Raw genomic sequence first — 26227 nt, forward strand, 5'->3', positions numbered from 1 at the left:
TGCTCCTGATGATACCAGGTCATATCATATCATATTAAACTGCTCCTGATAATACCAGGTCATATCATATTAAACTGCTCCTGGTGATACCAGGTCATATCATATTAAACTGCTCCTGGTGATACCAGGTCATATCATATTAAACTGCTCCTGATGATACCAGGTCATATCATATTAAACTGCTCCTGGTGATACCAGGTCATATCATATTAAACTGCTCCTGGTGATACCAGGTCATATCATATTAAAGTGCTCCTGATGATACCAGGTCATATCATATTAAACTGCTCCTGATGATACCAGGTCATATCATATCATATTAAACTGCTCCTGATGATACCAGGTCATATCATATTAAACTGCTCCTGGTGATACCAGGTCATATCATATCATATTAAACTGCTCCTGGTGATACCAGGTCATATCATATCATATTAAACTGCTCCTGATGATACCAGGTCATATCATATTAAACTGCTCCTGGTGATACCAGGTCATATCATATCATATTAAACTGCTCCTGGTGATACCAGGTCACATCATATTAAACTGCTCCTGATGATACCAGGTCATATCATATCATATTAAACTGCTCCTGATGATACCAGGTCATATCATATTAAACTGCTCCTGGTGATACCAGGTCATATCATATTAAACTGCTCCTGGTGATACCAGGTCATATCATATTAAACTGCTCCTGATGATACCAGGTCATATCATATTAAACTGCTCCTGATGATACCAGGTCATATCATATTAAACTGCTCCTGGTGATACCAGGTCATATCATATTCAACTGCTCCTGATGATACCAGGTCATATCATATTAAACTGCTCCTGGTGATACCAGGTCATATCATATTAAACTGCTCCTGGTGATACCAGGTCATATCATATTAAACTGCTCCTGATGATACCAGGTCATATCATATTAAACTGCTCCTGGTGATACCAGGTCATATCATATTAAACTGCTCCTGATGATACCAGGTCATATCATATTAAACTGCTCCTGATGATACCAGGTCATATCATATTAAACTGCTCCTGGTGATACCAGGTCATATCATATTAAACTGCTCCTGGTGATACCAGGTCATATTAAACTGCTCCTGATGATACCAGGTCATATCATATTAAACTGCTCCTGGTGATACCAGGTCATATCATATTAAACTGCTCCTGATGATACCAGGTCATATCAAATTAAACTGCTCCTGGTGATACTAGGTCATATTATATCATATTAAACTGCTCCTGGTGATACCAGGTCATATCATATCATTTTAAACTGCTCCTGATGATACCAGGTCATATCATATTAAACTGCTCCTGGTGATACCAGGTCATATCATATTAAACTGCTCCTGATGATACCAGGTCATATCATATTAAACTGCTCCTGATGATACCAGGTCATATCATATTAAACTGCTCCTGATGATACCAGGTCATATCATATTAAACTGCTCCTGGTGATACCAGGTCATATCATATCATATTAAACTCCTCCTGATGATACCAGGTCATATCATATTAAACTGCTCCTGGTGATACCAGGTCATATTAAACTGCTCCTGATGATACCAGGTCATATCATATTAAACTGCTCCTGATGATACCAGGTCATATCATATTAAACTGCTCCTGATGATACCAGGTCATATCATTTTAAACTGCTCCTGATGATACAAGGTCATATCATATTAAACTGCTCCTGATGATACCAGGTCATATCATATTAAACTGCTCCTGGTGATACCAGGTCATATTAAACTGCTCCTGATGATACCAGGTCATATCATATTAAGCTGCTCCTGATGATACCAGGTCATATCATATTAAACTGCTCCTGGTGATACCAGGTCATATCAAATTAAACTGCTCCTGATGATACCAGGTCATATCATATTAAACTGCTCCTGATGATACCAGGTCATATCATATTAAACTGCTCCTGATGATACCAGGTCATATCATATTAAACTGCTCCTGATGATACCAGGTCATATCATATTAAACTGCTCCTGATGATACCAGGTCATATCATATTAAACTGCTCCTGATGATACCAGGTCATATCATATTAAACTGCTCCTGGTGATACCAGGTCATATCATATTAAACTGCTACTGGTTATACCAGGTCATATCATATTAAACTGCTCCTGATGATACCAGGTCATATCATATCATATTAAACTGTTCCTGGTGATACCAGGTCATATCATATCATATTAAACTGCTCCTGATGATACCAGGTCATATCATATCATATTAAACTGCTCCTGGTGATACCAGGTCATATCATATTAAACTGCTCCTGATGATACCAGGTCATATCATATTAAACTGCTCCTGATGATACCAGGTCATATCATATTAAACTGCTCCTGATGATACCAGGTCATATCATATTAAACTGCTCCTGGTTATACCAGGTCATATCATATTAAACTGCTCCTGGTGATACCAGGTCATATCATATTAAACTGCTCCTGATGATACCAGGTCATATCATATTAAACTGCTCCTGATGATACCAGGTCATATCATATTAAACTGCTCCTGGTGATACCAGGTCATATCATATTAAACTGCTCCTGGTGATAACAGGTCATATCATATTAAACTGCTCCTGGTGATACCAGGTCATATCATATTAAACTGCTCCTGATGATACCAGGTCATATCATATTAAACTGCTCCTAATGATGCCAGGTCATATCATATTAAACTGCTCCTGGTGATACCAGGTCATATCATATTAAACTGCTACTGATGATACCAGGTCATATCATTTTAAACTGCTCCTGATGATACCAGGTCATATCATATTAAACTGCTCCTGGTGATACCAGGTCATATCATATCATATTAAACTGCTCCTGATGATACCAGGTCATATCATATTAAACTGCTCCTGATGATACCAGGTCATATCATATTAAACTGCTCCTGATGATACCAGGTCATATCATATTAAACTGCTCCTGATGATACCAGGTCATATCACATTAAACTGCTCCTGATGATACCAGGTCATATCATATTAAACTGCTCCTGGTGATACCAGGTCATATCATATCATATTAAACTGCTCCTGATGATACCAGGTCATATCATATCATATTAAACTGCTCCTGATGATACCAGGTCATATCATATCATATCAGATTAAACTGCTCCTGGTGATACCAGGTCATATCATATTAAACTGCTCCTGGTGATACCAGGTCATATCATATTAAACTGCTCCTGGTGATACCAGGTCATATCATATTAAACTGCTCCTGATGATACCAGGTCATATCATATTAAACTGCTCCTGATGATACCAGGTCATATCATATTAAACTGCTCCTGATGATACCAGGTCATATCATATCATATTAAACTGCTCCTGATGATACCAGGTCATATCATATCATATTAAACTGCTCCTGGTGATACCAGGTCATATCATATCAAACTGCTCCTGGTGATACCAGGTCATATCATATTAAACTGCTCCTGGTGATACCAGGTCATATCATATTAAACTGCTCCTGGTGATACCAGGTCATATCATATTAAACTGCTCCTGATGATACCAGGTCATATCATATTAAACTGCTCCTGGTGATACCAGGTCATATCATATTAAACTGCTCCTGATGATACCACGTCATATCATATCATATTAAACTGCTTCTGGTGATACCAGGTCATATCATATTAAACTGCTCCTGGTGATACCAGGTCATATCATATTAAACTGCTCCTGATGATACCAGGTCATATCATATTAAACTGCTCCTGATGATACCAGGTCATATCATATTAAACTGCTCCTGGTGATACCAGGTCATATCATATTAAACTGCTACTGGTTATACCAGGTCACATCATATTAAACTGCTCCTGATGATACCAGGTCATATCATATCATATTAAACTGCTCCTGGTGATACCAGGTCATATCATATCATATTAAACTGCTCCTGATGATACCAGGTCATATCATATCATATTAAACTGCTCCTGGTGATACCAGGTCATATCATATTAAACTGCTCCTGATGATACCAGGTCATATCATATTAAACTGCTCCTGATGATACCAGGTCATATCATATTAAACTGCTCCTGATGATACCAGGTCATATCATATTAAACTGCTCCTGATGATACCAGGTCATATCATATTAAACTGCTCCTGGTGATACCAGGTCATATCATATTAAACTGCTCCTGATGATACCAGGTCATATCATATTAAACTGCTCCTGATGATACCAGGTCATATCATATTAAACTGCTCCTGGTGATACCAGGTCATATCATATTAAACTGCTCCTGGTGATAACAGGTCATATCATATTAAACTGCTCCTGGTGATACCAGGTCATATCATATTAAACTGCTCCTGATGATACCAGGTCATATCATATTAAACTGCTCCTAATGATGCCAGGTCATATCATATTAAACTGCTCCTGGTGATACCAGGTCATATCATATTAAACTGCTACTGATGATACCAGGTCATATCATATTAAACTGCTCCTGATGATACCAGGTCATATCATATTAAACTGCTCCTGGTGATACCAGGTCATATCATATCATATTAAACTGCTCCTGATGATACCAGGTCATATCATATTAAACTGCTCCTGATGATACCAGGTCATATCATATTAAACTGCTCCTGATGATACCAGGTCATATCATATTAAACTGCTCCTGATGATACCAGGTCATATCACATTAAACTGCTCCTGATGATACCAGGTCATATCATATTAAACTGCTCCTGGTGATACCAGGTCATATCATATCATATTAAACTGCTCCTGATGATACCAGGTCATATCATATCATATTAAACTGCTCCTGATGATACCAGGTCATATCATATCATATCAGATTAAACTGCTCCTGGTGATACCAGGTCATATCATATTAAACTGCTCCTGGTGATACCAGGTCATATCATATTAAACTGCTCCTGGTGATACCAGGTCATATCATATTAAACTGCTCCTGATGATACCAGGTCATATCATATTAAACTGCTCCTGATGATACCAGGTCATATCATATTAAACTGCTCCTGATGATACCAGGTCATATCATATCATATTAAACTGCTCCTGATGATACCAGGTCATATCATATCATATTAAACTGCTCCTGGTGATACCAGGTCATATCATATTAAACTGCTCCTGGTGATACCAGGTCATATCATATTAAACTGCTCCTGGTGATACCAGGTCATATCATATTAAACTGCTCCTGGTGATACCAGGTCATATCATATTAAACTGCTCCTGATGATACCAGGTCATATCATATTAAACTGCTCCTGGTGATACCAGGTCATATCATATTAAACTGCTCCTGATGATACCAGGTCATATCATATCATATTAAACTGCTTCTGGTGATACCAGGTCATATCATATTAAACTGCTCCTGGTGATACCAGGTCATATCATATTAAACTGCTCCTGGTGATACCAGGTCATATCATATTAAACTGCTCCTGATGATACCAGGTCATATCATATTAAACTGCTCCTGATGATACCAGGTCATATCATATTAAACTGCTCCTGGTGATACCAGGTCATATCATATTAAACTGCTCCTGATGATACCAGGTCATATCATATCATATTAAACTGCTTCTGGTGATACCAGGTCATATCATATTAAACTGCTCCTGGTGATACCAGGTCATATCATATTAAACTGCTCCTGGTGATACCAGGTCATATCATATTAAACTGCTCCTGATGATACCAGGTCATATCATATTAAACTGCTCCTGGTGATACCAGGTCATATCATATTAAACTGCTCCTGGTGATACCAGGTCATATCATATTAAACTGCTCCTGATGATACCAGGTCATATCATATTAAACTGCTCCTGGTGATACCAGGTCATATCATATTAAACTGCTCCTGATGATACCAGGTCATATCATATCATATTAAACTGCTTCTGGTGATACCAGGTCATATCATATTAAACTGCTCCTGGTGATACCAGGTCATATCATATTAAACTGCTCCTGATGATACCAGGTCATATCATATTAAACTGCTCCTGATGATACCAGGTCATATCATATTAAACTGCTCCTGGTGATACCAGGTCATATCATATTAAACTGCTACTGGTTATACCAGGTCATATCATATTAAACTGCTCCTGATGATACCAGGTCATATCATATCATATTAAACTGCTCCTGGTGATACCAGGTCATATCATATCATATTAAACTGCTCCTGATGATACCAGGTCATATCATATCATATTAAACTGCTCCTGGTGATACCAGGTCATATCATATTAAACTGCTCCTGATGATACCAGGTCATATCATATTAAACTGCTCCTGATGATACCAGGTCATATCATATTAAACTGCTCCTGATGATACCAGGTCATATCATATTAAACTGCTCCTGGTTATACCAGGTCATATCATATTAAACTGCTCCTGGTGATACCAGGTCATATCATATTAAACTGCTCCTGGTGATACCAGGTCATATCATATTAAACTGCTCCTGATGATACCAGGTCATATCATATTAAACTGCTCCTGGTGATACCAGGTCATATCATATTAAACTGCTCCTGGTGATACCAGGTCATATCATATTAAACTGCTCCTGATGATACCAGGTCATATCATATTAAACTGCTCCTGGTGATACCAGGTCATATCATATTAAACTGCTCCTGATGATACCAGGTCATATCATATCATATTAAACTGCTTCTGGTGATACCAGGTCATATCATATTAAACTGCTCCTGGTGATACCAGGTCATATCATATTAAACTGCTCCTGATGATACCAGGTCATATCATATTAAACTGCTCCTGATGATACCAGGTCATATCATATTAAACTGCTCCTGGTGATACCAGGTCATATCATATTAAACTGCTACTGGTTATACCAGGTCATATCATATTAAACTGCTCCTGATGATACCAGGTCATATCATATCATATTAAACTGCTCCTGGTGATACCAGGTCATATCATATCATATTAAACTGCTCCTGATGATACCAGGTCATATCATATCATATTAAACTGCTCCTGGTGATACCAGGTCATATCATATTAAACTGCTCCTGATGATACCAGGTCATATCATATTAAACTGCTCCTGATGATACCAGGTCATATCATATTAAACTGCTCCTGATGATACCAGGTCATATCATATTAAACTGCTCCTGGTTATACCAGGTCATATCATATTAAACTGCTCCTGGTGATACCAGGTCATATCATATTAAACTGCTCCTGGTGATACCAGGTCATATCATATTAAACTGCTCCTGATGATACCAGGTCATATCATATTAAACTGCTCCTGGTGATACCAGGTCATATCATATTAAACTGCTCCTGGTGATACCAGGTCATATCATATTAAACTGCTCCTGATGATACCAGGTCATATCATATTAAACTGCTCCTGGTGATACCAGGTCATATCATATTAAACTGCTCCTGATGATACCAGGTCATATCATATCATATTAAACTGCTTCTGGTGATACCAGGTCATATCATATTAAACTGCTCCTGGTGATACCAGGTCATATCATATTAAACTGCTCCTGATGATACCAGGTCATATCATATTAAACTGCTCCTGATGATACCAGGTCATATCATATTAAACTGCTCCTGGTGATACCAGGTCATATCATATTAAACTGCTACTGGTTATACCAGGTCATATCATATTAAACTGCTCCTGATGATACCAGGTCATATCATATCATATTAAACTGCTCCTGGTGATACCAGGTCATATCATATCATATTAAACTGCTCCTGATGATACCAGGTCATATCATATCATATTAAACTGCTCCTGGTGATACCAGGTCATATCATATTAAACTGCTCCTGATGATACCAGGTCATATCATATTAAACTGCTCCTGATGATACCAGGTCATATCATATTAAACTGCTCCTGATGATACCAGGTCATATCATATTAAACTGCTCCTGGTTATACCAGGTCAGATCATATTAAACTGCTCCTGGTGATACCAGGTCATATCATATTAAACTGCTCCTGATGATACCAGGTCATATCATATTAAACTGCTCCTGATGATACCAGGTCATATCATATTAAACTGCTCCTGGTGATACCAGGTCATATCATATTAAACTGCTCCTGGTGATAACAGGTCATATCATATTAAACTGCTCCTGGTGATACCAGGTCATATCATATTAAACTGCTCCTGATGATACCAGGTCATATCATATTAAACTGCTCCTAATGATGCCAGGTCATATCATATTAAACTGCTCCTGGTGATACCAGGTCATATCATATTAAACTGCTACTGATGATACCAGGTCATATCATATTAAACTGCTCCTGATGATACCAGGTCATATCATATTAAACTGCTCCTGGTGATACCAGGTCATATCATATCATATTAAACTGCTCCTGATGATACCAGGTCATATCATATTAAACTGCTCCTGATGATACCAGGTCATATCATATTAAACTGCTCCTGATGATACCAGGTCATATCATATTAAACTGCTCCTGATGATACCAGGTCATATCACATTAAACTGCTCCTGATGATACCAGGTCATATCATATTAAACTGCTCCTGGTGATACCAGGTCATATCATATCATATTAAACTGCTCCTGATGATACCAGGTCATATCATATCATATTAAACTGCTCCTGATGATACCAGGTCATATCATATCATATCAGATTAAACTGCTCCTGGTGATACCAGGTCATATCATATTAAACTGCTCCTGGTGATACCAGGTCATATCATATTAAACTGCTCCTGGTGATACCAGGTCATATCATATTAAACTGCTCCTGATGAAACCAGGTCATATCATATTAAACTGCTCCTGATGATACCAGGTCATATCATATTAAACTGCTCCTGATGATACCAGGTCATATCATATCATATTAAACTGCTCCTGATGATACCAGGTCATATCATATCATATTAAACTGCTCCTGGTGATACCAGGTCATATCATATTAAACTGCTCCTGGTGATACCAGGTCATATCATATTAAACTGCTCCTGGTGATACCAGGTCATATCATATTAAACTGCTCCTGGTGATACCAGGTCATATCATATTAAACTGCTCCTGATGATACCAGGTCATATCATATTAAACTGCTCCTGATGATACCAGGTCATATCATATTAAACTGCTCCTGGTGATACCAGGTCATATCATATTAAACTGCTCCTGATGATACCAGGTCATATCATATTAAACTGCTCCTGATGATACCAGGTCATATCATATTAAACTGCTCCTGATGATACCAGGTCATATCATATTAAACTGCTCCTGGTGATACCAGGTCATATCATATTAAACTGCTCCTGATGATACCAGGTCATATCATATTAAACTGCTCCTGGTGATACCAGGTCATTTCATATTAAACTGCTCCTGGTGATACCAGGTCATATTAAACTGCTCCTGATGATACCAGGTCATATCATATTAAACTGCTCCTGGTGATACCAGGTCATATCATATTAAACTGCTCCTGATGATACCAGGTCATATCAAATTAAACTGCTCCTGGTGATACCAGGTCATATCATATCATATTAAACTGCTCCTGGTGATACCAGGTCATATCATATCATATTAAACTCCTCCTGATGATACCAGGTCATATCATATTAAACTGCTCCTGGTGATACCAGGTCATATTAAACTGCTCCTGATGATACCAGGTCATATCATATTAAACTGCTCCTGATGATACCAGGTCATATCATATTAAACTGCTCCTGATGATACCAGGTCATATCATATTAAACTGCTCCTGATGATACAAGGTCATATCATATTAAACTGCTCCTGATGATACCAGGTCATATCATATTAAACTGCTCCTGGTGATACCAGGTCATATTAAACTGCTCCTGATGATACCAGGTCATATCATATTAAACTGCTCCTGATGATACCAGGTCATATCATATTAAACTGCTCCTGGTGATACCAGGTCATATCACATTAAACTGCTCCTGATGATACCAGGTCATATTAAACTGCTCCTGATGATACCAGGTCATATCATATTAAACTGCTCCTGGTGATACCAGGTCATATCATATTAAACTGCTCCTGATGATACCAGGTCATATCATATTAAACTGCTCCTGGTGATACCAGGTCATATCATATTAAACTGCTCCTGATGATACCAGGTCATATCATATTAAACTGCTCCTGATGATACCAGGTCATATCATATTAAACTGCTCCTGATGATACCAGGTCATATCATATTAAACTGCTCCTGGTGATACCAGGTCATATCATATTAAACTGCTACTGGTTATACCAGGTCATATCATATTAAACTGCTCCTGATGATACCAGGTCATATCATATCATATTAAACTGCTCCTGGTGATACCAGGTCATATCATATCATATTAAACTGCTCCTGATGATACCAGGTCATATCATATCATATTAAACTGCTCCTGGTGATACCAGGTCATATCATATTAAACTGCTCCTGATGATACCAGGTCATATCATATTAAACTGCTCCTGATGATACCAGGTCATATCATATTAAACTGCTCCTGATGATACCAGGTCATATCATATTAAACTGCTCCTGGTTATACCAGGTCATATCATATTAAACTGCTCCTGGTGATACCAGGTCATATCATATTAAACTGCTCCCGATGATACCAGGTCATATCATATTAAACTGCTCCTGATGATACCAGGTCATATCATATTAAACTGCTCCTGGTGATACCAGGTCATATCATATTAAACTGCTCCTGGTGATACCAGGTCATATCATATTAAACTGCTCCTGGTGATACCAGGTCATATCATATTAAACTGCTCCTGATGATACCAGGTCATATCATATTAAACTGCTCCTAATGATGCCAGGTCATATCATATTAAACTGCTCCTGGTGATACCAGGTCATATCATATTAAACTGCTACTGATGATACCAGGTCATATCATATTAAACTGCTCCTGATGATACCAGGTCATATCATATTAAACTGCTCCTGGTGATACCAGGTCATATCATATCATATTAAACTGCTCCTGATGATACCAGGTCATATCATATTAAACTGCTCCTGATGATACCAGGTCATATCATATTAAACTGCTCCTGATGATACCAGGTCATATCATATTAAACTGCTCCTGATGATACCAGGTCATATCACATTAAACTGCTCCTGATGATACCAGGTCATATCATATTAAACTGCTCCTGGTGATACCAGGTCATATCATATCATATTAAACTGCTCCTGATGATACCAGGTCATATCATATCATATTAAACTGCTCCTGATGATACCAGGTCATATCATATCATATCATATTAAACTGCTCCTGGTGATACCAGGTCATATCATATTAAACTGCTCCTGGTGATACCAGGTCATATCATATTAAACTGCTCCTGGTGATACCAGGTCATATCATATTAAACTGCTCCTGATGATACCAGGTCATATCATATTAAACTGCTCCTGATGATACCAGGTCATATCATATTAAACTGCTCCTGATGATACCAGGTCATATCATATCATATTAAACTGCTCCTGATGATACCAGGTCATATCATATCATATTAAACTGCTCCTGGTGATACCAGGTCATATCATATTAAACTGCTCCTGGTGATACCAGGTCATATCATATTAAACTGCTCCTGGTGATACCAGGTCATATCATATTAAACTGCTCCTGGTGATACCAGGTCATATCACATTAAACTGCTCCTGGTGATACCAGGTCATATCATATTAAACTGCTCCTGGTGATACATATAGGTCATATCATATTAACCTGCTCCTGATGATACCAGGTCATATCATATTAAACTGCTCCGGGTGATACCAGGTCATATCATATCATATTAAACTGCTCCTGGTGATACCAGGTCATATCATATTAAACTACTCCTGATGATACCAGGTCATATCATATTAAACTGCTCCTGGTGATACCAGGTCATATCATATTAAACTGCTCCTGATGATACCAGGTCATATCATATTAAACTGCTCCTGGTGATACCAGGTCATATCATATTAAACTGCTCCTGATGATACCAGGACATATCATATTAAACTGCTCCTGATGATACCAGGTCATATCATATCATATTAAACTGCTCCTGATGATACCAGGTCATATCATATTAAACTGCTCCTGGTGATACCAGGTCATATCATATCATATTAAACTGCTCCTGGTGATACCAGGTCACATCATATTAAACTGCTCCTGATGATACCAGGTCATATCATATTAAACTGCTCCTGGTGATACCAGGTCATATCATATTAAACTGCTCCTGGTGATACCAGGTCATATCATATTAAACTGCTCCTGGTGATACCAGGTCATATCATATTAAACTGCTCCTGATGATACCAGGTCATATCATATTAAACTGCTCCTGGTGATACCAGGTCATATCATATTAAACTGCTCCTGATGATACCAGGTCATATCATATTAAACTGCTCCTGATGATACCAGGTCATATCATATTAAACTGCTCCTGATGATACCAGGTCATATCATATTAAACTGCTCCTGGTGATACCAGGTCATATCATATTAAACTGCTCCTGATGATACCAGGTCATATCATATTAAACTGCTCCTGGTGATACCAGGTCATATCATATTAAACTGCTCCTGGTGATACCAGGTCATATTAAACTGCTCCTGATGATACCAGGTCATATCATATTATTCTGCTCCTGGTGATACCAGGTCATATCATATTAAACTGCTCCTGATGATACCAGGTCATATCAAATTAAACTGCTCCTGGTGATACCAGGTCATATCATATGATATTAAACTGCTCCTGGTGATACCAGGTCATATCTTATCATATTAAACTGGTCCTGATGATACCAGGTGTAACGGTCCTGACCTGTTTTATGTTGTTTTTGTATGTGTTTAGGTCAGGGCATGTGTTTTGGGTGGGCAGTCTATGTTATCTGTTTCTATGTTGGTTTTGGTTGCCTGGTATGGCTCTTAATTAGAGGCAGGTGTTTTGCGTTCTCCTCTAATTAAGAGTCATATTTAGGTAGGGTGTTCTCACTGTTTGTTTGTGGGTGATTGTCTCCTGTGTCGTCGAATGTATGTACCATACGGGACTGTTTGGCTGTTCGTTTATTTTGATGTCGTCTGTTTCCTGTCCGTGAGTTTACGTTTAGTTATGTAAGTTTATGTTCAGGTTTCGTCAACGTCGTTTTTTTGTTTTGTATATTTGAAAGTGTTTTGTTTTTCGTGTTGCCATCGTCGTTAATAATAAAAAGATGGCTTATTTCCCGAATGCTGCATTTTGGTCTGATGATCCTTCTCTCCTCTCCTCGTCCGAGGATGAGGAGAGAGACAGCCCTTACAGAATCACCCACCAAATTAGGATCAAGCGGCAAGGGAAAACTCAACGGAGTAAGCAACAGGGCAACAAGGACTCCTGGACTTGGGAGCAGATATTTAATGGAGAAGGACCCTGGGCTAAGGCAGGAGAGAATCGCCGCTCTCAGGAAGAGAGGGAGGCAGCTAAAGCCCAGGAGCGGTGGTTTGAGGAGGCAGCAAGGAGACGTGGCTGGAAGCCCGAAAAGCCATGGGAGCAGCTGGAGGCACTGAGGAGAGCAGAGGCTACCGGAGAGAGGAACCGGAGTTATGAGGGAACGCGTCTGGCACGGAAGCCCAAAAAGCCCGTAAGTAACACCCAAAAATTTCTTGGGGGGGTGGCTAAGAGGTAGTGGGCCAAAGGCAGGTAGGAGACCTGCGCCCACTTCCCAGGCTTACCGTGGAGAGCGGGAGTACGGGCAGGCGCCGTGTTACGCAATAGAGCGCACGGTGTCTCCTGTACGAGTGCATAGCCCAGTGCGGGTTATTCCACCTCCCCGCACTGGCAGGGCTAGATGGGGTATTGAGCCAGGTGTCATGAGGCCGGCTCAACGCGTCTGGTCTCCAGTGCGTCTCCTCGGGCCGGCATACATGGCACCTGCCTTACGCATGGTTTCCCCGGTTCGCCTACATAGGCCGGTGCGGGTTATTCCACCTCCCCGCACTGGTCGGGCGACCGGGAGCATTCAACCAGGTAAGGTTGGGCAGGCTCAATGCTCAAGAGTGCCAGTACGCCTCCACGGTCCGGTATTTCCGGCGCCACCTCCCCGCCCCAGCCTAGTACCTACAGTGCCTACACTACGCACTAGGCTACCAATGCGTCTCCTGAGCCCTGTTCCTCCTCCACGCACTCTCTCTGTAGTGCGTGTATCCAGTCCGGTGCCTCCAGTTCCGGCACCACGCACTAAGCCTCCTGTGCGTCTCCAGAGCCCTGTACACACTGTATCTTCTCCCCCTACTAATCCTGATGTGCTTGTCCTCAGCCCGGTGTCACCAGTGCCGGTACCTCGCATCAGGTATAGAGTAGGCTTTGAGAGTACAGTGTGCCCTGTCCCTGCTCCTCGCACTAGTAGGAAGGTGCTTATCCTTAGCAAGGTGCCTCCAGTTCCGGCACCACGCACCAGGTCTACAGTGCGCCGTATCCGGCCAGAGCCATCCGTCTCACCAGCGCCATCTGAGCCATCCGTCTCCCCAGCGCCATCTGAGCCATCCGTCTCCCCAGCGCCATCTGAGCCGTCCGTCTCCCCAGCGCCGTCTGAGCCATCCGTCTGCCATGAGCCTGCAAAGCCGCCCGTCTGCCATGAGCCTGCAAAGCCGCCCGTCTGCCATGAGCCTACAGAGCCGTCCGCCAGACAGGAGCCTACAGAGCCGCCCGCCAGACAGGAGCCGCTAGAGCCGCCCGCCAGACAGGATCTGCCAGAGCCGCCAACCAGACAGGATCTGCCAGAGCCGCCAACCAGACAGGATCTGCCAGAGCCGCCAACCAGACAGGATCTGCCAGAGCCGCCAAACAGACAGGATCTGCCAGAGCCGCCAGCGAGCCATGAGCAGCCAGAGCCGTCAGAGAGCCATGAGCGTCGAGAGGCGTCAGCCCGCCATGAGCGTCGAGAGCCGTCAGCCTGCCATGAGCGTCGAGAGCCGTCAGCCTGCCATGAGCGTCGAGAGCCGTCAGCCTGCCATGAGCGTCGAGAGCCGTCAGCCTGCCATGAGCGTCGAGAGCCATCAGCCTGCCATGAGCGTCGAGAGCCGTCAGCCTGCCATGAGCGTCGAGAGCCGTCAGCCTGCCATGAGCGTCGAGAGCCGTCAGCCTGCCATGAGCGTCGAGAGCCGTCAGCCAGCCATGAGCGTCGAGAGCCGTTCAGTCAGGATTTGCCTGAGTATATCAGCCGGGACCTGCCCCTTGTCCCGGTTTTGCCCCTTGTCCCGGTGCTGCCCCTTATCCCGGTGCTGCCCCTTGTACCGGTGTTGCCCCTTGTCCCGGTGCTGCCCCTTATCCCGGTGCTGCCCCTTATCATGGTGCTGGTCTTTATCCTGGTGCTGTCCCTTATCCTGGTGCTGCCCCTTGTCCCGGTGCTGCCCCTTGTCCCGGTGCTGCCCCTTGTCCCGGTGCTGCCCCTTGTCCCGGTGCTGCCCCTTCTCCCGGTGCTGGCCATTCATTTAGGGGATGTTAGTTTTAGGGTGGTCATTGGGAGGGGTAGACAGAAACGGGGAGTGACTATGGTGGTGTGGGGACAGCGTCCAGATCCGGAGCCACCACCGTGGTCAACTGCCCACCCAGACCCTCCCCTGGACTTTTTGCTGGTGCGCCCGGCGTTCGCACCTTGAGGGGGGGGGTTCTGTAACGGTCCTGACCTGTTTTATGTTGTTTTTGTATGTGTTTAGGTCAGGGCATGTGTTTTGGGTGGGCAGTCTATGTTATCTGTTTCTATGTTGGTTTTGGTTGCCTGGTATGGCTCTTAATTAGAGGCAGGTGTTTTGCGTTCTCCTCTAATTAAGAGTCATATTTAGGTAGGGTGTTCTCACTGTTTGTTTGTGGGTGATTGTCTCCTGTGTCGTCGAATGTATGTACCATACGGGACTGTTTGGCTGTTCGTTTATTTTGATGTCGTCTGTTTCCTGTCCGTGAGTTTACGTTTAGTTATGTAAGTTTATGTTCAGGTTTCGTCAACGTCGTTTTCTTGTTTTGTATATTTGAAAGTGTTTTGTTTTTCGTGTTGCCATCGTCGTTAATAATAAAAAGATGGCTTATTTCCCGAATGCTGCATTTTGGTCTGATGATCCTTCTCTCCTCTCCTCGTCCGAGGATGAGGAGAGAGACAGCCCTTACACCAGGTCATATCATATTAAACTGCTCCTGGTGATACCAGGTCATATCATATTAAACTGCTCCTGATGATACCAGGTCATATCATATTAAACTGCTCCTGATGATACCAGGTCATATCATATTAAACTGCTCCTGATGATACCAGGTCATATCATATTAAACTGCTCCTGATGATACCAGGTCATATCATATTAAACTGCTCCTGGTGATACCAGGTCATATCATATCATATTAAACTGCTCCTGATGATACCAGGTCATATCATATTAAACTGCTCCTGGTGATACCAGGTCATATCATATCATATTAAACTGCTCCTGATGATACCGGGTCATATCATATTAAACTGCTCCTGGTGATACCAGGTCATATCATATTAAACTGCTCCTGGTGATACCAGGTCATATCACATTAAACTGCTCCTGATGATACCAGGTCATATTAAACTGCTCCTGATGATACCAGGTCATATCATATTAAACTGCTCCTGGTGATACCAGGTCATATCATATTAAACTGCTCCTGATGATACCAGGTCATATCATATTAAACTGCTTCTGGTGATACCAGGTCATATCATATTAAACTGCTCCTGATGATACCAGGTCATATCATATTAAACTGCTCCTGGTGATACCAGGTCATATCATATTAAACTGCTCCTGGTGATACCAGGTCATATCATATTAAACTGCTCCTGATGATACCAGGTCATATCATATTAAACTGCTCCTGGTGATACCAGGTCATATCATATTAAACTGCTCCTGATGATACCCGGTCATATCATATTAAACTGCTCCTGGTGATACCAGGTCATATCATATTAAACTGCTCCTGATGATACCAGGTCATATCATATTAAACTGCTCCTGGTGATACCAGGTCATATCATATCATATTAAACTGCTCCTGGTGATACCAGGTCATATCATATTAAACTGCTCCTGATGATACCAGGTCATATCATATCATATTAAACTGCTCCTGATGATACCAGGTCATATCATATTAAACTGCTCCTGGTGATACCAGGTCATATCATATTAAACTGCTCCTGATGATACCAGGTCATATCATATCATATTAAACTGCTCCTGATGATACCAGGTCATATCATATTAAACTGCTCCTGGTGATACCAGGTCATATCATATTAAACTGCTCCTGGTGATACCAGGTCATATCATATTAAACTGCTCCTGATGATACCAGGTCATATCATATCATATTAAACTGCTCCTGATGATACCAGGTCATATCATATTAAACTGCTCCTGATGATACCAGGTCATATCATATCATATTAAACTGCTCCTGATGATACCAGGTCATATCATATTAAACTGCTCCTGGTGATACCAGGTCATATCATATTAAACTGCTCCTGGTGATACCAGGTCATATCATATCATATTAAACTGCTCCTGGTGATACCAGGTCACATCATATTAAACTGCTCCTGATGATACCAGGTCATATCATATTAAACTGCTCCTGGTGATACCAGGTCATATCATATTAAACTGCTCCTGGTGATACCAGGTTATGTCATATTAAACTGCTCCTGATGATACCAGGTCATATCATATTAAACTGCTCCTGGTGATACCAGGTCATATCATATTAAACTGCTCCTGATGATACCAGGTCATATCATATTAAACTGCTCCTGATGATACCAGGTCATATCATATTAAACTGCTCCTGATGATACCAGGTCATATCATATTAAACTGCTCCTGGTGATACCAGGTCATATCATATTAAACTGCTCCTGATGATACCAGGTCATATCATATTAAACTGCTCCTGGTGATACCAGGTCATATCATATTAAACTGCTCCTGGTGATACCAGGTCATATTAAACTGCTCCTGATGATACCAGGTCATATCATATTAAACTGCTCCTGGTGATACCAGGTCATATCATATTAAACTGCTCCTGATGATACCAGGTCATATCAAATTAAACTGCTCCTGGTGATACCAGGTCATATCATATCATATTAAACTGCTCCTGGTGATACCAGGTGTAACGGTCCTGACCTGTTTTATGTTGTTTTTGTATGTGTTTAGGTCAGGGCATGTGTTTTGGGTGGGCAGTCTATGTTATCTGTTTCTATGTTGGTTTTGGTTGCCTGGTATGGCTCTTAATTAGAGGCAGGTGTTTTGCGTTCTCCTCTAATTAAGAGTCATATTTAGGTAGGGTGTTCTCACTGTTTGTTTGTGGGTGATTGTCTCCTGTGTCGTCGAATGTATGTACCATACGGGACTGTTTGGCTGTTCGTTTATTTTGATGTCGTCTGTTTCCTGTCCGTGAGTTTACGTTTAGTTATGTAAGTTTATGTTCAGGTTTCGTCAACGTCGTTTTCTTGTTTTGTATATTTGAAAGTGTTTTGTTTTTCGTGTTGCCATCGTCGTTAATAATAAAAAGATGGCTTATTTCCCGAATGCTGCATTTTGGTCTGATGATCCTTCTCTCCTCTCCTCGTCCGAGGATGAGGAGAGAGACAGCCCTTACAGAATCATCCACCAAATTAGGACCAAGCGGCAAGGGAAAACTCAACGGAGTAAGCAACAGGGCAACAAGGACTCCTGGACTTGGGAGCAGATATTGAATGGAGAAGGACCCTGGGCTAAGGCAGGAGAGAATCGCCGCTCTCAGGAAGAGAGGGAGGCAGCTAAAGCCCAGGAGCGGTGGTTTGAGGAGGCAGCAAGGAGACGTGGCTGGAAGCCCGAAAAGCCATGGGAGCAGCTGGAGGCACTGAGGAGAGCAGAGGCTACCGGAGAGAGGAACCGGAGTTATGAGGGAACGCGTCTGGCACGGAAGCCCAAAAAGCCCGTAAGTAACACCCAAAAATTTCTTGGGGGGGTGGCTAAGAGGTAGTGGGCCAAGGGCAGGTAGGAGACCTGCGCCCACTTCCCAGGCTTACCGTGGAGAGCGGGAGTACGGGCAGGCGCCGTGTTACGCAATAGAGCGCACGGTGTCTCCTGTACGAGTGCATAGCCCAGTGCGGGTTATTCCACCTCCCCGCACTGGCAGGGCTAGATGGGGTATTGAGCCAGGTGTCATGAGGCCGGCTCAACGCGTCTGGTCTCCAGTGCGTCTCCTCGGGCCGGCATACATGGCACCTGCCTTACGCATGGTTTCCCCGGTTCGCCTACATAGGCCGGTGCGGGTTATTCCACCTCCCCGCACTGGTCGGGCGACCGGGAGCATTCAACCAGGTAAGGTTGGGCAGGCTCAATGCTCAAGAGTGCCAGTACGCCTCCACGGTCCGGTATTTCCGGCGCCACCTCCCCGCCCCAGCCTAGTACCTACAGTGCCTACACTACGCACTAGGCTACCAGTGCGTCTCCTGAGCCCTGTTCCTCCTCCACGCACTCTCTCTGTAGTGCGTGTATCCAGTTCGGTGCCTCCAGTTCCGGCACCACGCACTAAGCCTCCTGTGCGTCTCCAGAGCCCTGTACACACTGTATCTTCTCCCCCTACTAATCCTGATGTGCTTGTCCTCAGCCCGGTGTCACCAGTGCCGGTACCTCGCATCAGGTATAGAGTAGGCTTTGAGAGTACAGTGTGCCCTGTCCCTGCTCCTCGCACTAGTAGGAAGGTGCTTATCCTTAGCAAGGTGCCTCCAGTTCCGGCACCACGCACCAGGTCTACAGTGCGCCGTATCCGGCCAGAGCCATCCGTCTCCCCAGCGCCATCTGAGCCATCCGTCTCACCAGCGCCGTCTGAGCCATCCGTCTGCCATGAGCCTGCAAAGCCGCCCGTCTGCCATGAGCCTGCAAAGCCGCCCGTCTGCCATGAGCCTACAGAGCCGTCCGCCAGACAGGAGCCTACAGAGCCGCCCGCCAGACAGGAGCCGCTAGAGCCGCCCGCCAGACAGGATCTGCCAGAGCCGCCAACCAGACAGGATCTGCCAGAGCCGCCAACCAGACAGGATCTGCCAGAGCCGCCAACCAGACAGGATCTGCCAGAGCCGCCAACCAGACAGGATCTGCCAGAGCCGCCAGCGAGCCATGAGCAGCCAGAGCCGTCAGAGAGCCATGAGCGTCGAGAGGCGTCAGCCCGCCATGAGCGCCGAGAGCCGTCAGCCTGCCATGAGCGTCGAGAGCCGTCAGCCTGCCATGAGCGTCGAGAGCCGTCAGCCTGCCATGAGCGTCGAGAGCCGTCAGCCTGCCATGAGCGTCGAGAGCCGTCAGCCTGCCATGAGCGTCGAGAGCCGTCAGCCTGCCATGAGCGTCGAGAGCCGTCAGCCAGCCATGAGCGTCGAGAGCAGTCAGCCTGCCATGAGCGTCGAGAGCCGTCAGCCAGCCATGAGCGTCGAGAGCCGTTCAGTCAGGATTTGCCTGAGTATATCAGCCGGGACCTGCCCCTTGTCCCGGTGTTGCCCCTTGTCCCGGTGCTGCCCCTTATCCCGGTGCTGCCCCTTGTACCGGTGCTGCCCCTTGTCCCGGAGCTGCCCCTTATCCCGGTGCTGCCCCTTATCCCGGTGCTGGTCTTTATCCTGGTGCTGCCCCTTATCCTGGTGCTGCCCCTTGTCCCGGTGCTGCCCCTTGTCCCGGTGCTGCCCCTTGTCCCGGTGCTGCCCCTTGTCCCGGTGCTGCCCCTTCTCCCGGTGCTGGCCATTCATTTAGGGGATGTTAGTTTTAGGGTGGTCATTGGGAGGGGTAGACAGAAACGGGGAGTGACTATGGTGGTGTGGGGACAGCGTCCAGAGCCGGAGCCACCACCGTGGTCAACTGCCCACCCAGACCCTCCCCTGGACTTTGTGCTGGTGCGCCCGGCGTTCGCACCTTGAGGGGGGGGGTTCTGTAACGGTCCTGACCTGTTTTATGTTGTTTTTGTATGTGTTTAGGTCAGGGCATGTGTTTTGGGTGGGCAGTCTATGTTATCTGTTTCTATGTTGGTTTTGGTTGCCTGGTATGGCTCTTAATTAGAGGCAGGTGTTTTGCGTTCTCCTCTAATTAAGAGTCATATTTAGGTAGGGTGTTCTCACTGTTTGTTTGTGGGTGATTGTCTCCTGTGTCGTCGAATGTATGTACCATACGGGACTGTTTGGCTGTTCGTTTATTTTGATGTCGTCTGTTTCCTGTCCGTGAGTTTACGTTTAGTTATGTAAGTTTATGTTCAGGTTTCGTCAACGTCGTTTTCTTGTTTTGTATATTTGAAAGTGTTTTGTTTTTCGTGTTGCCATCGTCGTTAATAATAAAAAGATGGCTTATTTCCCGAATGCTGCATTTTGGTCTGATGATCCTTCTCTCCTCTCCTCGTCCGAGGATGAGGAGAGAGACAGCCCTTACACCAGGTCATATCATATTAAACTGCTCCTGGTGATACCAGGTCATATCATATTAAACTGCTCCTGATGATACCAGGTCATATCATATTAAACTGCTCCTGATGATACCAGGTCATATCATATTAAACTGCTCCTGATGATACCAGGTCATATCATATTAAACTGCTCCTGGTGATACCAGGTCATATCATATCATATTAAACTCCTCCTGATGATACCAGGTCATATCATATTAAACTGCTCCTGATGATACCAGGTCATATCATATTAAACTACTCCTGATGATACCAGGTCATATCATATTAAACTGCTCCTGATGATACCAGGTCATATCATATTAAACTGCTCCTGGTGATACCAGGTCATATTAAACTGCTCCTGATGATACCAGGTCATATCATATTAAACTGCTCCTGATGATACCAGGTCATATCATATTAAACTGCTCCTGATGATACAAGGTCATATCATATTAAACTGCTCCTGATGATACCAGGTCATATCATATTAAACTGCTCCTGGTGATACCAGGTCATATCATATCATATTAAACTGCTCCTGATGATACCAGGTCATATCATATTAAACTGCTCCTGGTGATACCAGGTCATATCATATTAAACTGCTCCTGGTGATACCAGGTCATATCACATTAAACTGCTCCTGATGATACCAGGTCATATTAAACTGCTCCTGATGATACCAGGTCATATCATATTAAACTGCTCCTGGTGATACCAGGTCATATCATATTAAACTGCTCCTGATGATACCAGGTCAGATCATATTAAACTGCTTCTGGTGATACCAGGTCATATCATATTAAACTGCTCCTGATGATACCAGGTCATATCATATTAAACTGCTCCTGATGATACCAGGTCATATCATATTAAACTGCTCCTGATGATACCAGGTCATATCATATTAAACTGCTCCTGGTGATACCAGGTCATATCATATTAAACTGCTACTGGTGATACCAGGTCATATCATATTAAACTGCTCCTGATGATACCAGGTCATATCATATCATATTAAACTGCTCCTGGTGATACCAGGTCATATCATATTAAACTGCTCCTGGTGATACCAGGTCATATCATATCATATTAAACTGCTCCTGATGATACCAGGTCATATCATATTAAACTGCTCCTGGTGATACCAGGTCATATCATATTAAACTGCTCCTGGTGATACCAGGTCATATCATATTAAACTGCTCCTGGTGATACCAGGTCATATCATATTAAACTGCTCCTGATGATACCAGGTCATATCATATTAAACTGCTCCTGATGATACCAGGTCATATCATATTAAACTGCTCCTGGTGATACCAGGTCATATCATATTAAACTGCTACTGATGATACCAGGTCATATCATATTAAACTGCTCCTGGTGATACCAGGTCATATCATATTAAACTGCTCCTGGTGATACCAGGTCATATCATATCATATTAAACTGCTCCTGATGATACCAGGTCATATCATATTAAACTGCTCCTGATGATACCAGGTCATATCATATTAAACTGCTCCTGATGATACCAGGTCATATCAAATTAAACTGCTCCTGATGATACCAGGTCATATCACATTAAACTGCTCCTGATGATACCAGGTCATATCATTTTAAACTGCTCCTGGTGATACCAGGTCATATCATATCATATTAAACTGCTCCTGATGATACCAGGTCATATCATATCATATTAAACTGCTCCTGATGATACCTGGTCATATCATATAATATCATATTAAACTGCTCCTGGTGATACCAGGTCATATCATATTAAACTGCTCCTGGTGATACCAGGTCATATCATATTAAACTGCTCCTGATGATACCAGGTCATATCATATTAAACTGCTCCTGATGATACCAGGTCATATCATATTAAACTGCTCCTGATGATACCAGGTCATATCATATTAAACTGCTCCTGATGATACCAGGTCATATCATATCATATTAAACTGCTCCTGATGATACCAGGTCATATCATATCATATTAAACTGCTCCTGGTGATACCAGGTCATATCATATTAAACTGCTCCTGGTGATAAAAGGTCATATCATATTAAACTGCTCCTGGTGATACCAGGTCATATCATATTAAACTGCTCCTGGTGATACCAGGTCATATCATATTAAACTGCTCCTGATGATACCAGGTCATATCATATCATATTAAACTGCTCCTGGTGATACCAGGTCATATCATATTAAACTGCTCCTGATGATACCAGGTCATATCATATCATATTAAACTGCTTCTGATGATACCAGGTCATATCATAATAAACTGCTCCTGATGATACCAGGTCATATCATATTAAACTGCTCCTGATGATACCAGGTCATATCAAATTAAACTGCTCCTGATGATACCAGGTCATATCACATTAAACTGCTCCTGATGATACCAGGTCATATCATATTAAACTGCTCCTGGTGATACCAGGTCATATCATATCATATTAAACTGCTCCTGATGATACCAGGTCATATCATATCATATTAAACTGCTCCTGATGATACCTGGTCATATCATATCATATCATATTAAACTGCTCCTGGTGATACCAGGTCATATCATATTAAACTGCTCCTGGTGATACCAGGTCATATCATATTAAACTGCTCCTGATGATACCAGGTCATATCATATTAAACTGCTCGTGATGATACCAGGTTATATCATATTAAACTGCTCCTGATGATACCAGGTCATATCATATTAAACTGCTCCTGATGATACCAGGTCATATCATATCATATTAAACTGCTCCTGATGATACCAGGTCATATCATATCATATTAAACTGCTCCTGGTGATAAAAGGTCATATCATATTAAACTGCTCCTGGTGATACCAGGTCATATCATATTAAACTGCTCCTGGTGATACCAGGTCATATCATATTAAACTGCTCCTGATGATACCAGGTCATATCATATCATATTAAACTGCTCCTGGTGATACCAGGTCATATCATATTAAACTGCTCCTGATGATACCAGGTCATATCATATCATATTAAACTGCTTCTGGTGATACCAGGTCATATCATATTAAACTGCTCCTGGTGATACCAGGTCATATCATATTAAACTGCTCCTGGTGATACCAGGTCATATCATATTAAACTGCTCCTGATGATACCAGGTCATATCATATTAAACTGCTCCTGATGATACCAGGTCATATCATATTAAACTGCTCCTGGTGATACCAGGTCATATCACATTAAACTGCTCCTGGTGATACCAGGTCATATCATATTAAACTGCTCCTGGTGATACCAGGTCATATCATATTAAACTGCTCCTGATGATACCAGGTCATATCATATTAAACTGCTCCTGGTGATACCAGGTCATATCATATAGTATTAAACTGCTCCTGATGATACCAGGTCATATCATATTAAACTGCTCCTGGTGATACCAGGTCATATCATATTAAACTGCTACTGATGATACCAGGTCATATCATATTAAACTGCTCCTGGTGATACCAGGTCATATCATATTAAACTGCTCCTGGTGATACCAGGTCATATCATATCATATTAAACTGCTCCTGATGATACCAGGTCATATCATATTAAACTGCTCCTGATGATACCAGGTCATATCATATTAAACTGCTCCTGATGATACCAGGTCATATCAAATTAAACTGCTCCTGATGATACCAGGTCATATCACATTAAACTGCTCCTGATGATACCAGGTCATATCATATTAAACTGCTCCTGGTGATACCAGGTCATATCATATCATATTAAACTGCTCCTGATGATACCAGGTCAGATCATATCATATTAAACTGCTCCTGATGATACCTGGTCATATCATATCATATCATATTAAACTGCTCCTGGTGATACCAGGTCATATCATATTAAACTGCTCCTGGTGATACCAGGTCATATCATATTAAACTGCTCCTGATGATACCAGGTCATATCATATTAAACTGCTCCTGATGATACCAGGTCATATCATATCATATTAAACTGCTCCTGATGATACCAGGTCATATCATATCATATTAAACTGCTCCTGATGATACCAGGTCATATCATATCATATTAAACTGCTCCTGGTGATACCAGGTCATATCATATTAAACTGCTCCTGGTGATAAAAGGTCATATCATATTAAACTGCTCCTGGTGATACCAGGTCATATCATATTAAACTGCTCCTGGTGATACCAGGTCATATCATATTAAACTGCTCCTGATGATACCAGGTCATATCATATCATATTAAACTGCTCCTGGTGATACCAGGTCATATCATATTAAACTGCTCCTGATGATACCAGGTCATATCATATCATATTAAACTGCTTCTGATGATACCAGGTCATATCATATTAAACTGCTCCTGATGATACCAGGTCATATCATATTAAACTGCTCCTGATGATACCAGGTCATATCAAATTAAACTGCTTCTGATGATACCAGGTCATATCATATTAAACTGCTCCTGATGATACCAGGTCATATCATATTAAACTGCTCCTGGTG

General features: G+C 42.4%; 1 protein-coding gene across 1 annotated transcript in view; it reads left to right on the forward strand.

Moving 5' to 3' along the window:
* The window catches only part of LOC129840314 (kalirin-like), an 83039-nt gene that overhangs the window by 377 nt on the left and 56435 nt on the right, over positions 1 to 26227 (forward strand). The window lies entirely within an intron of this gene.

Source organism: Salvelinus fontinalis, chromosome 41 (assembly GCF_029448725.1).
Source record: "Salvelinus fontinalis isolate EN_2023a chromosome 41, ASM2944872v1, whole genome shotgun sequence".
NCBI lineage: Eukaryota > Metazoa > Chordata > Actinopteri > Salmoniformes > Salmonidae > Salvelinus > Salvelinus fontinalis.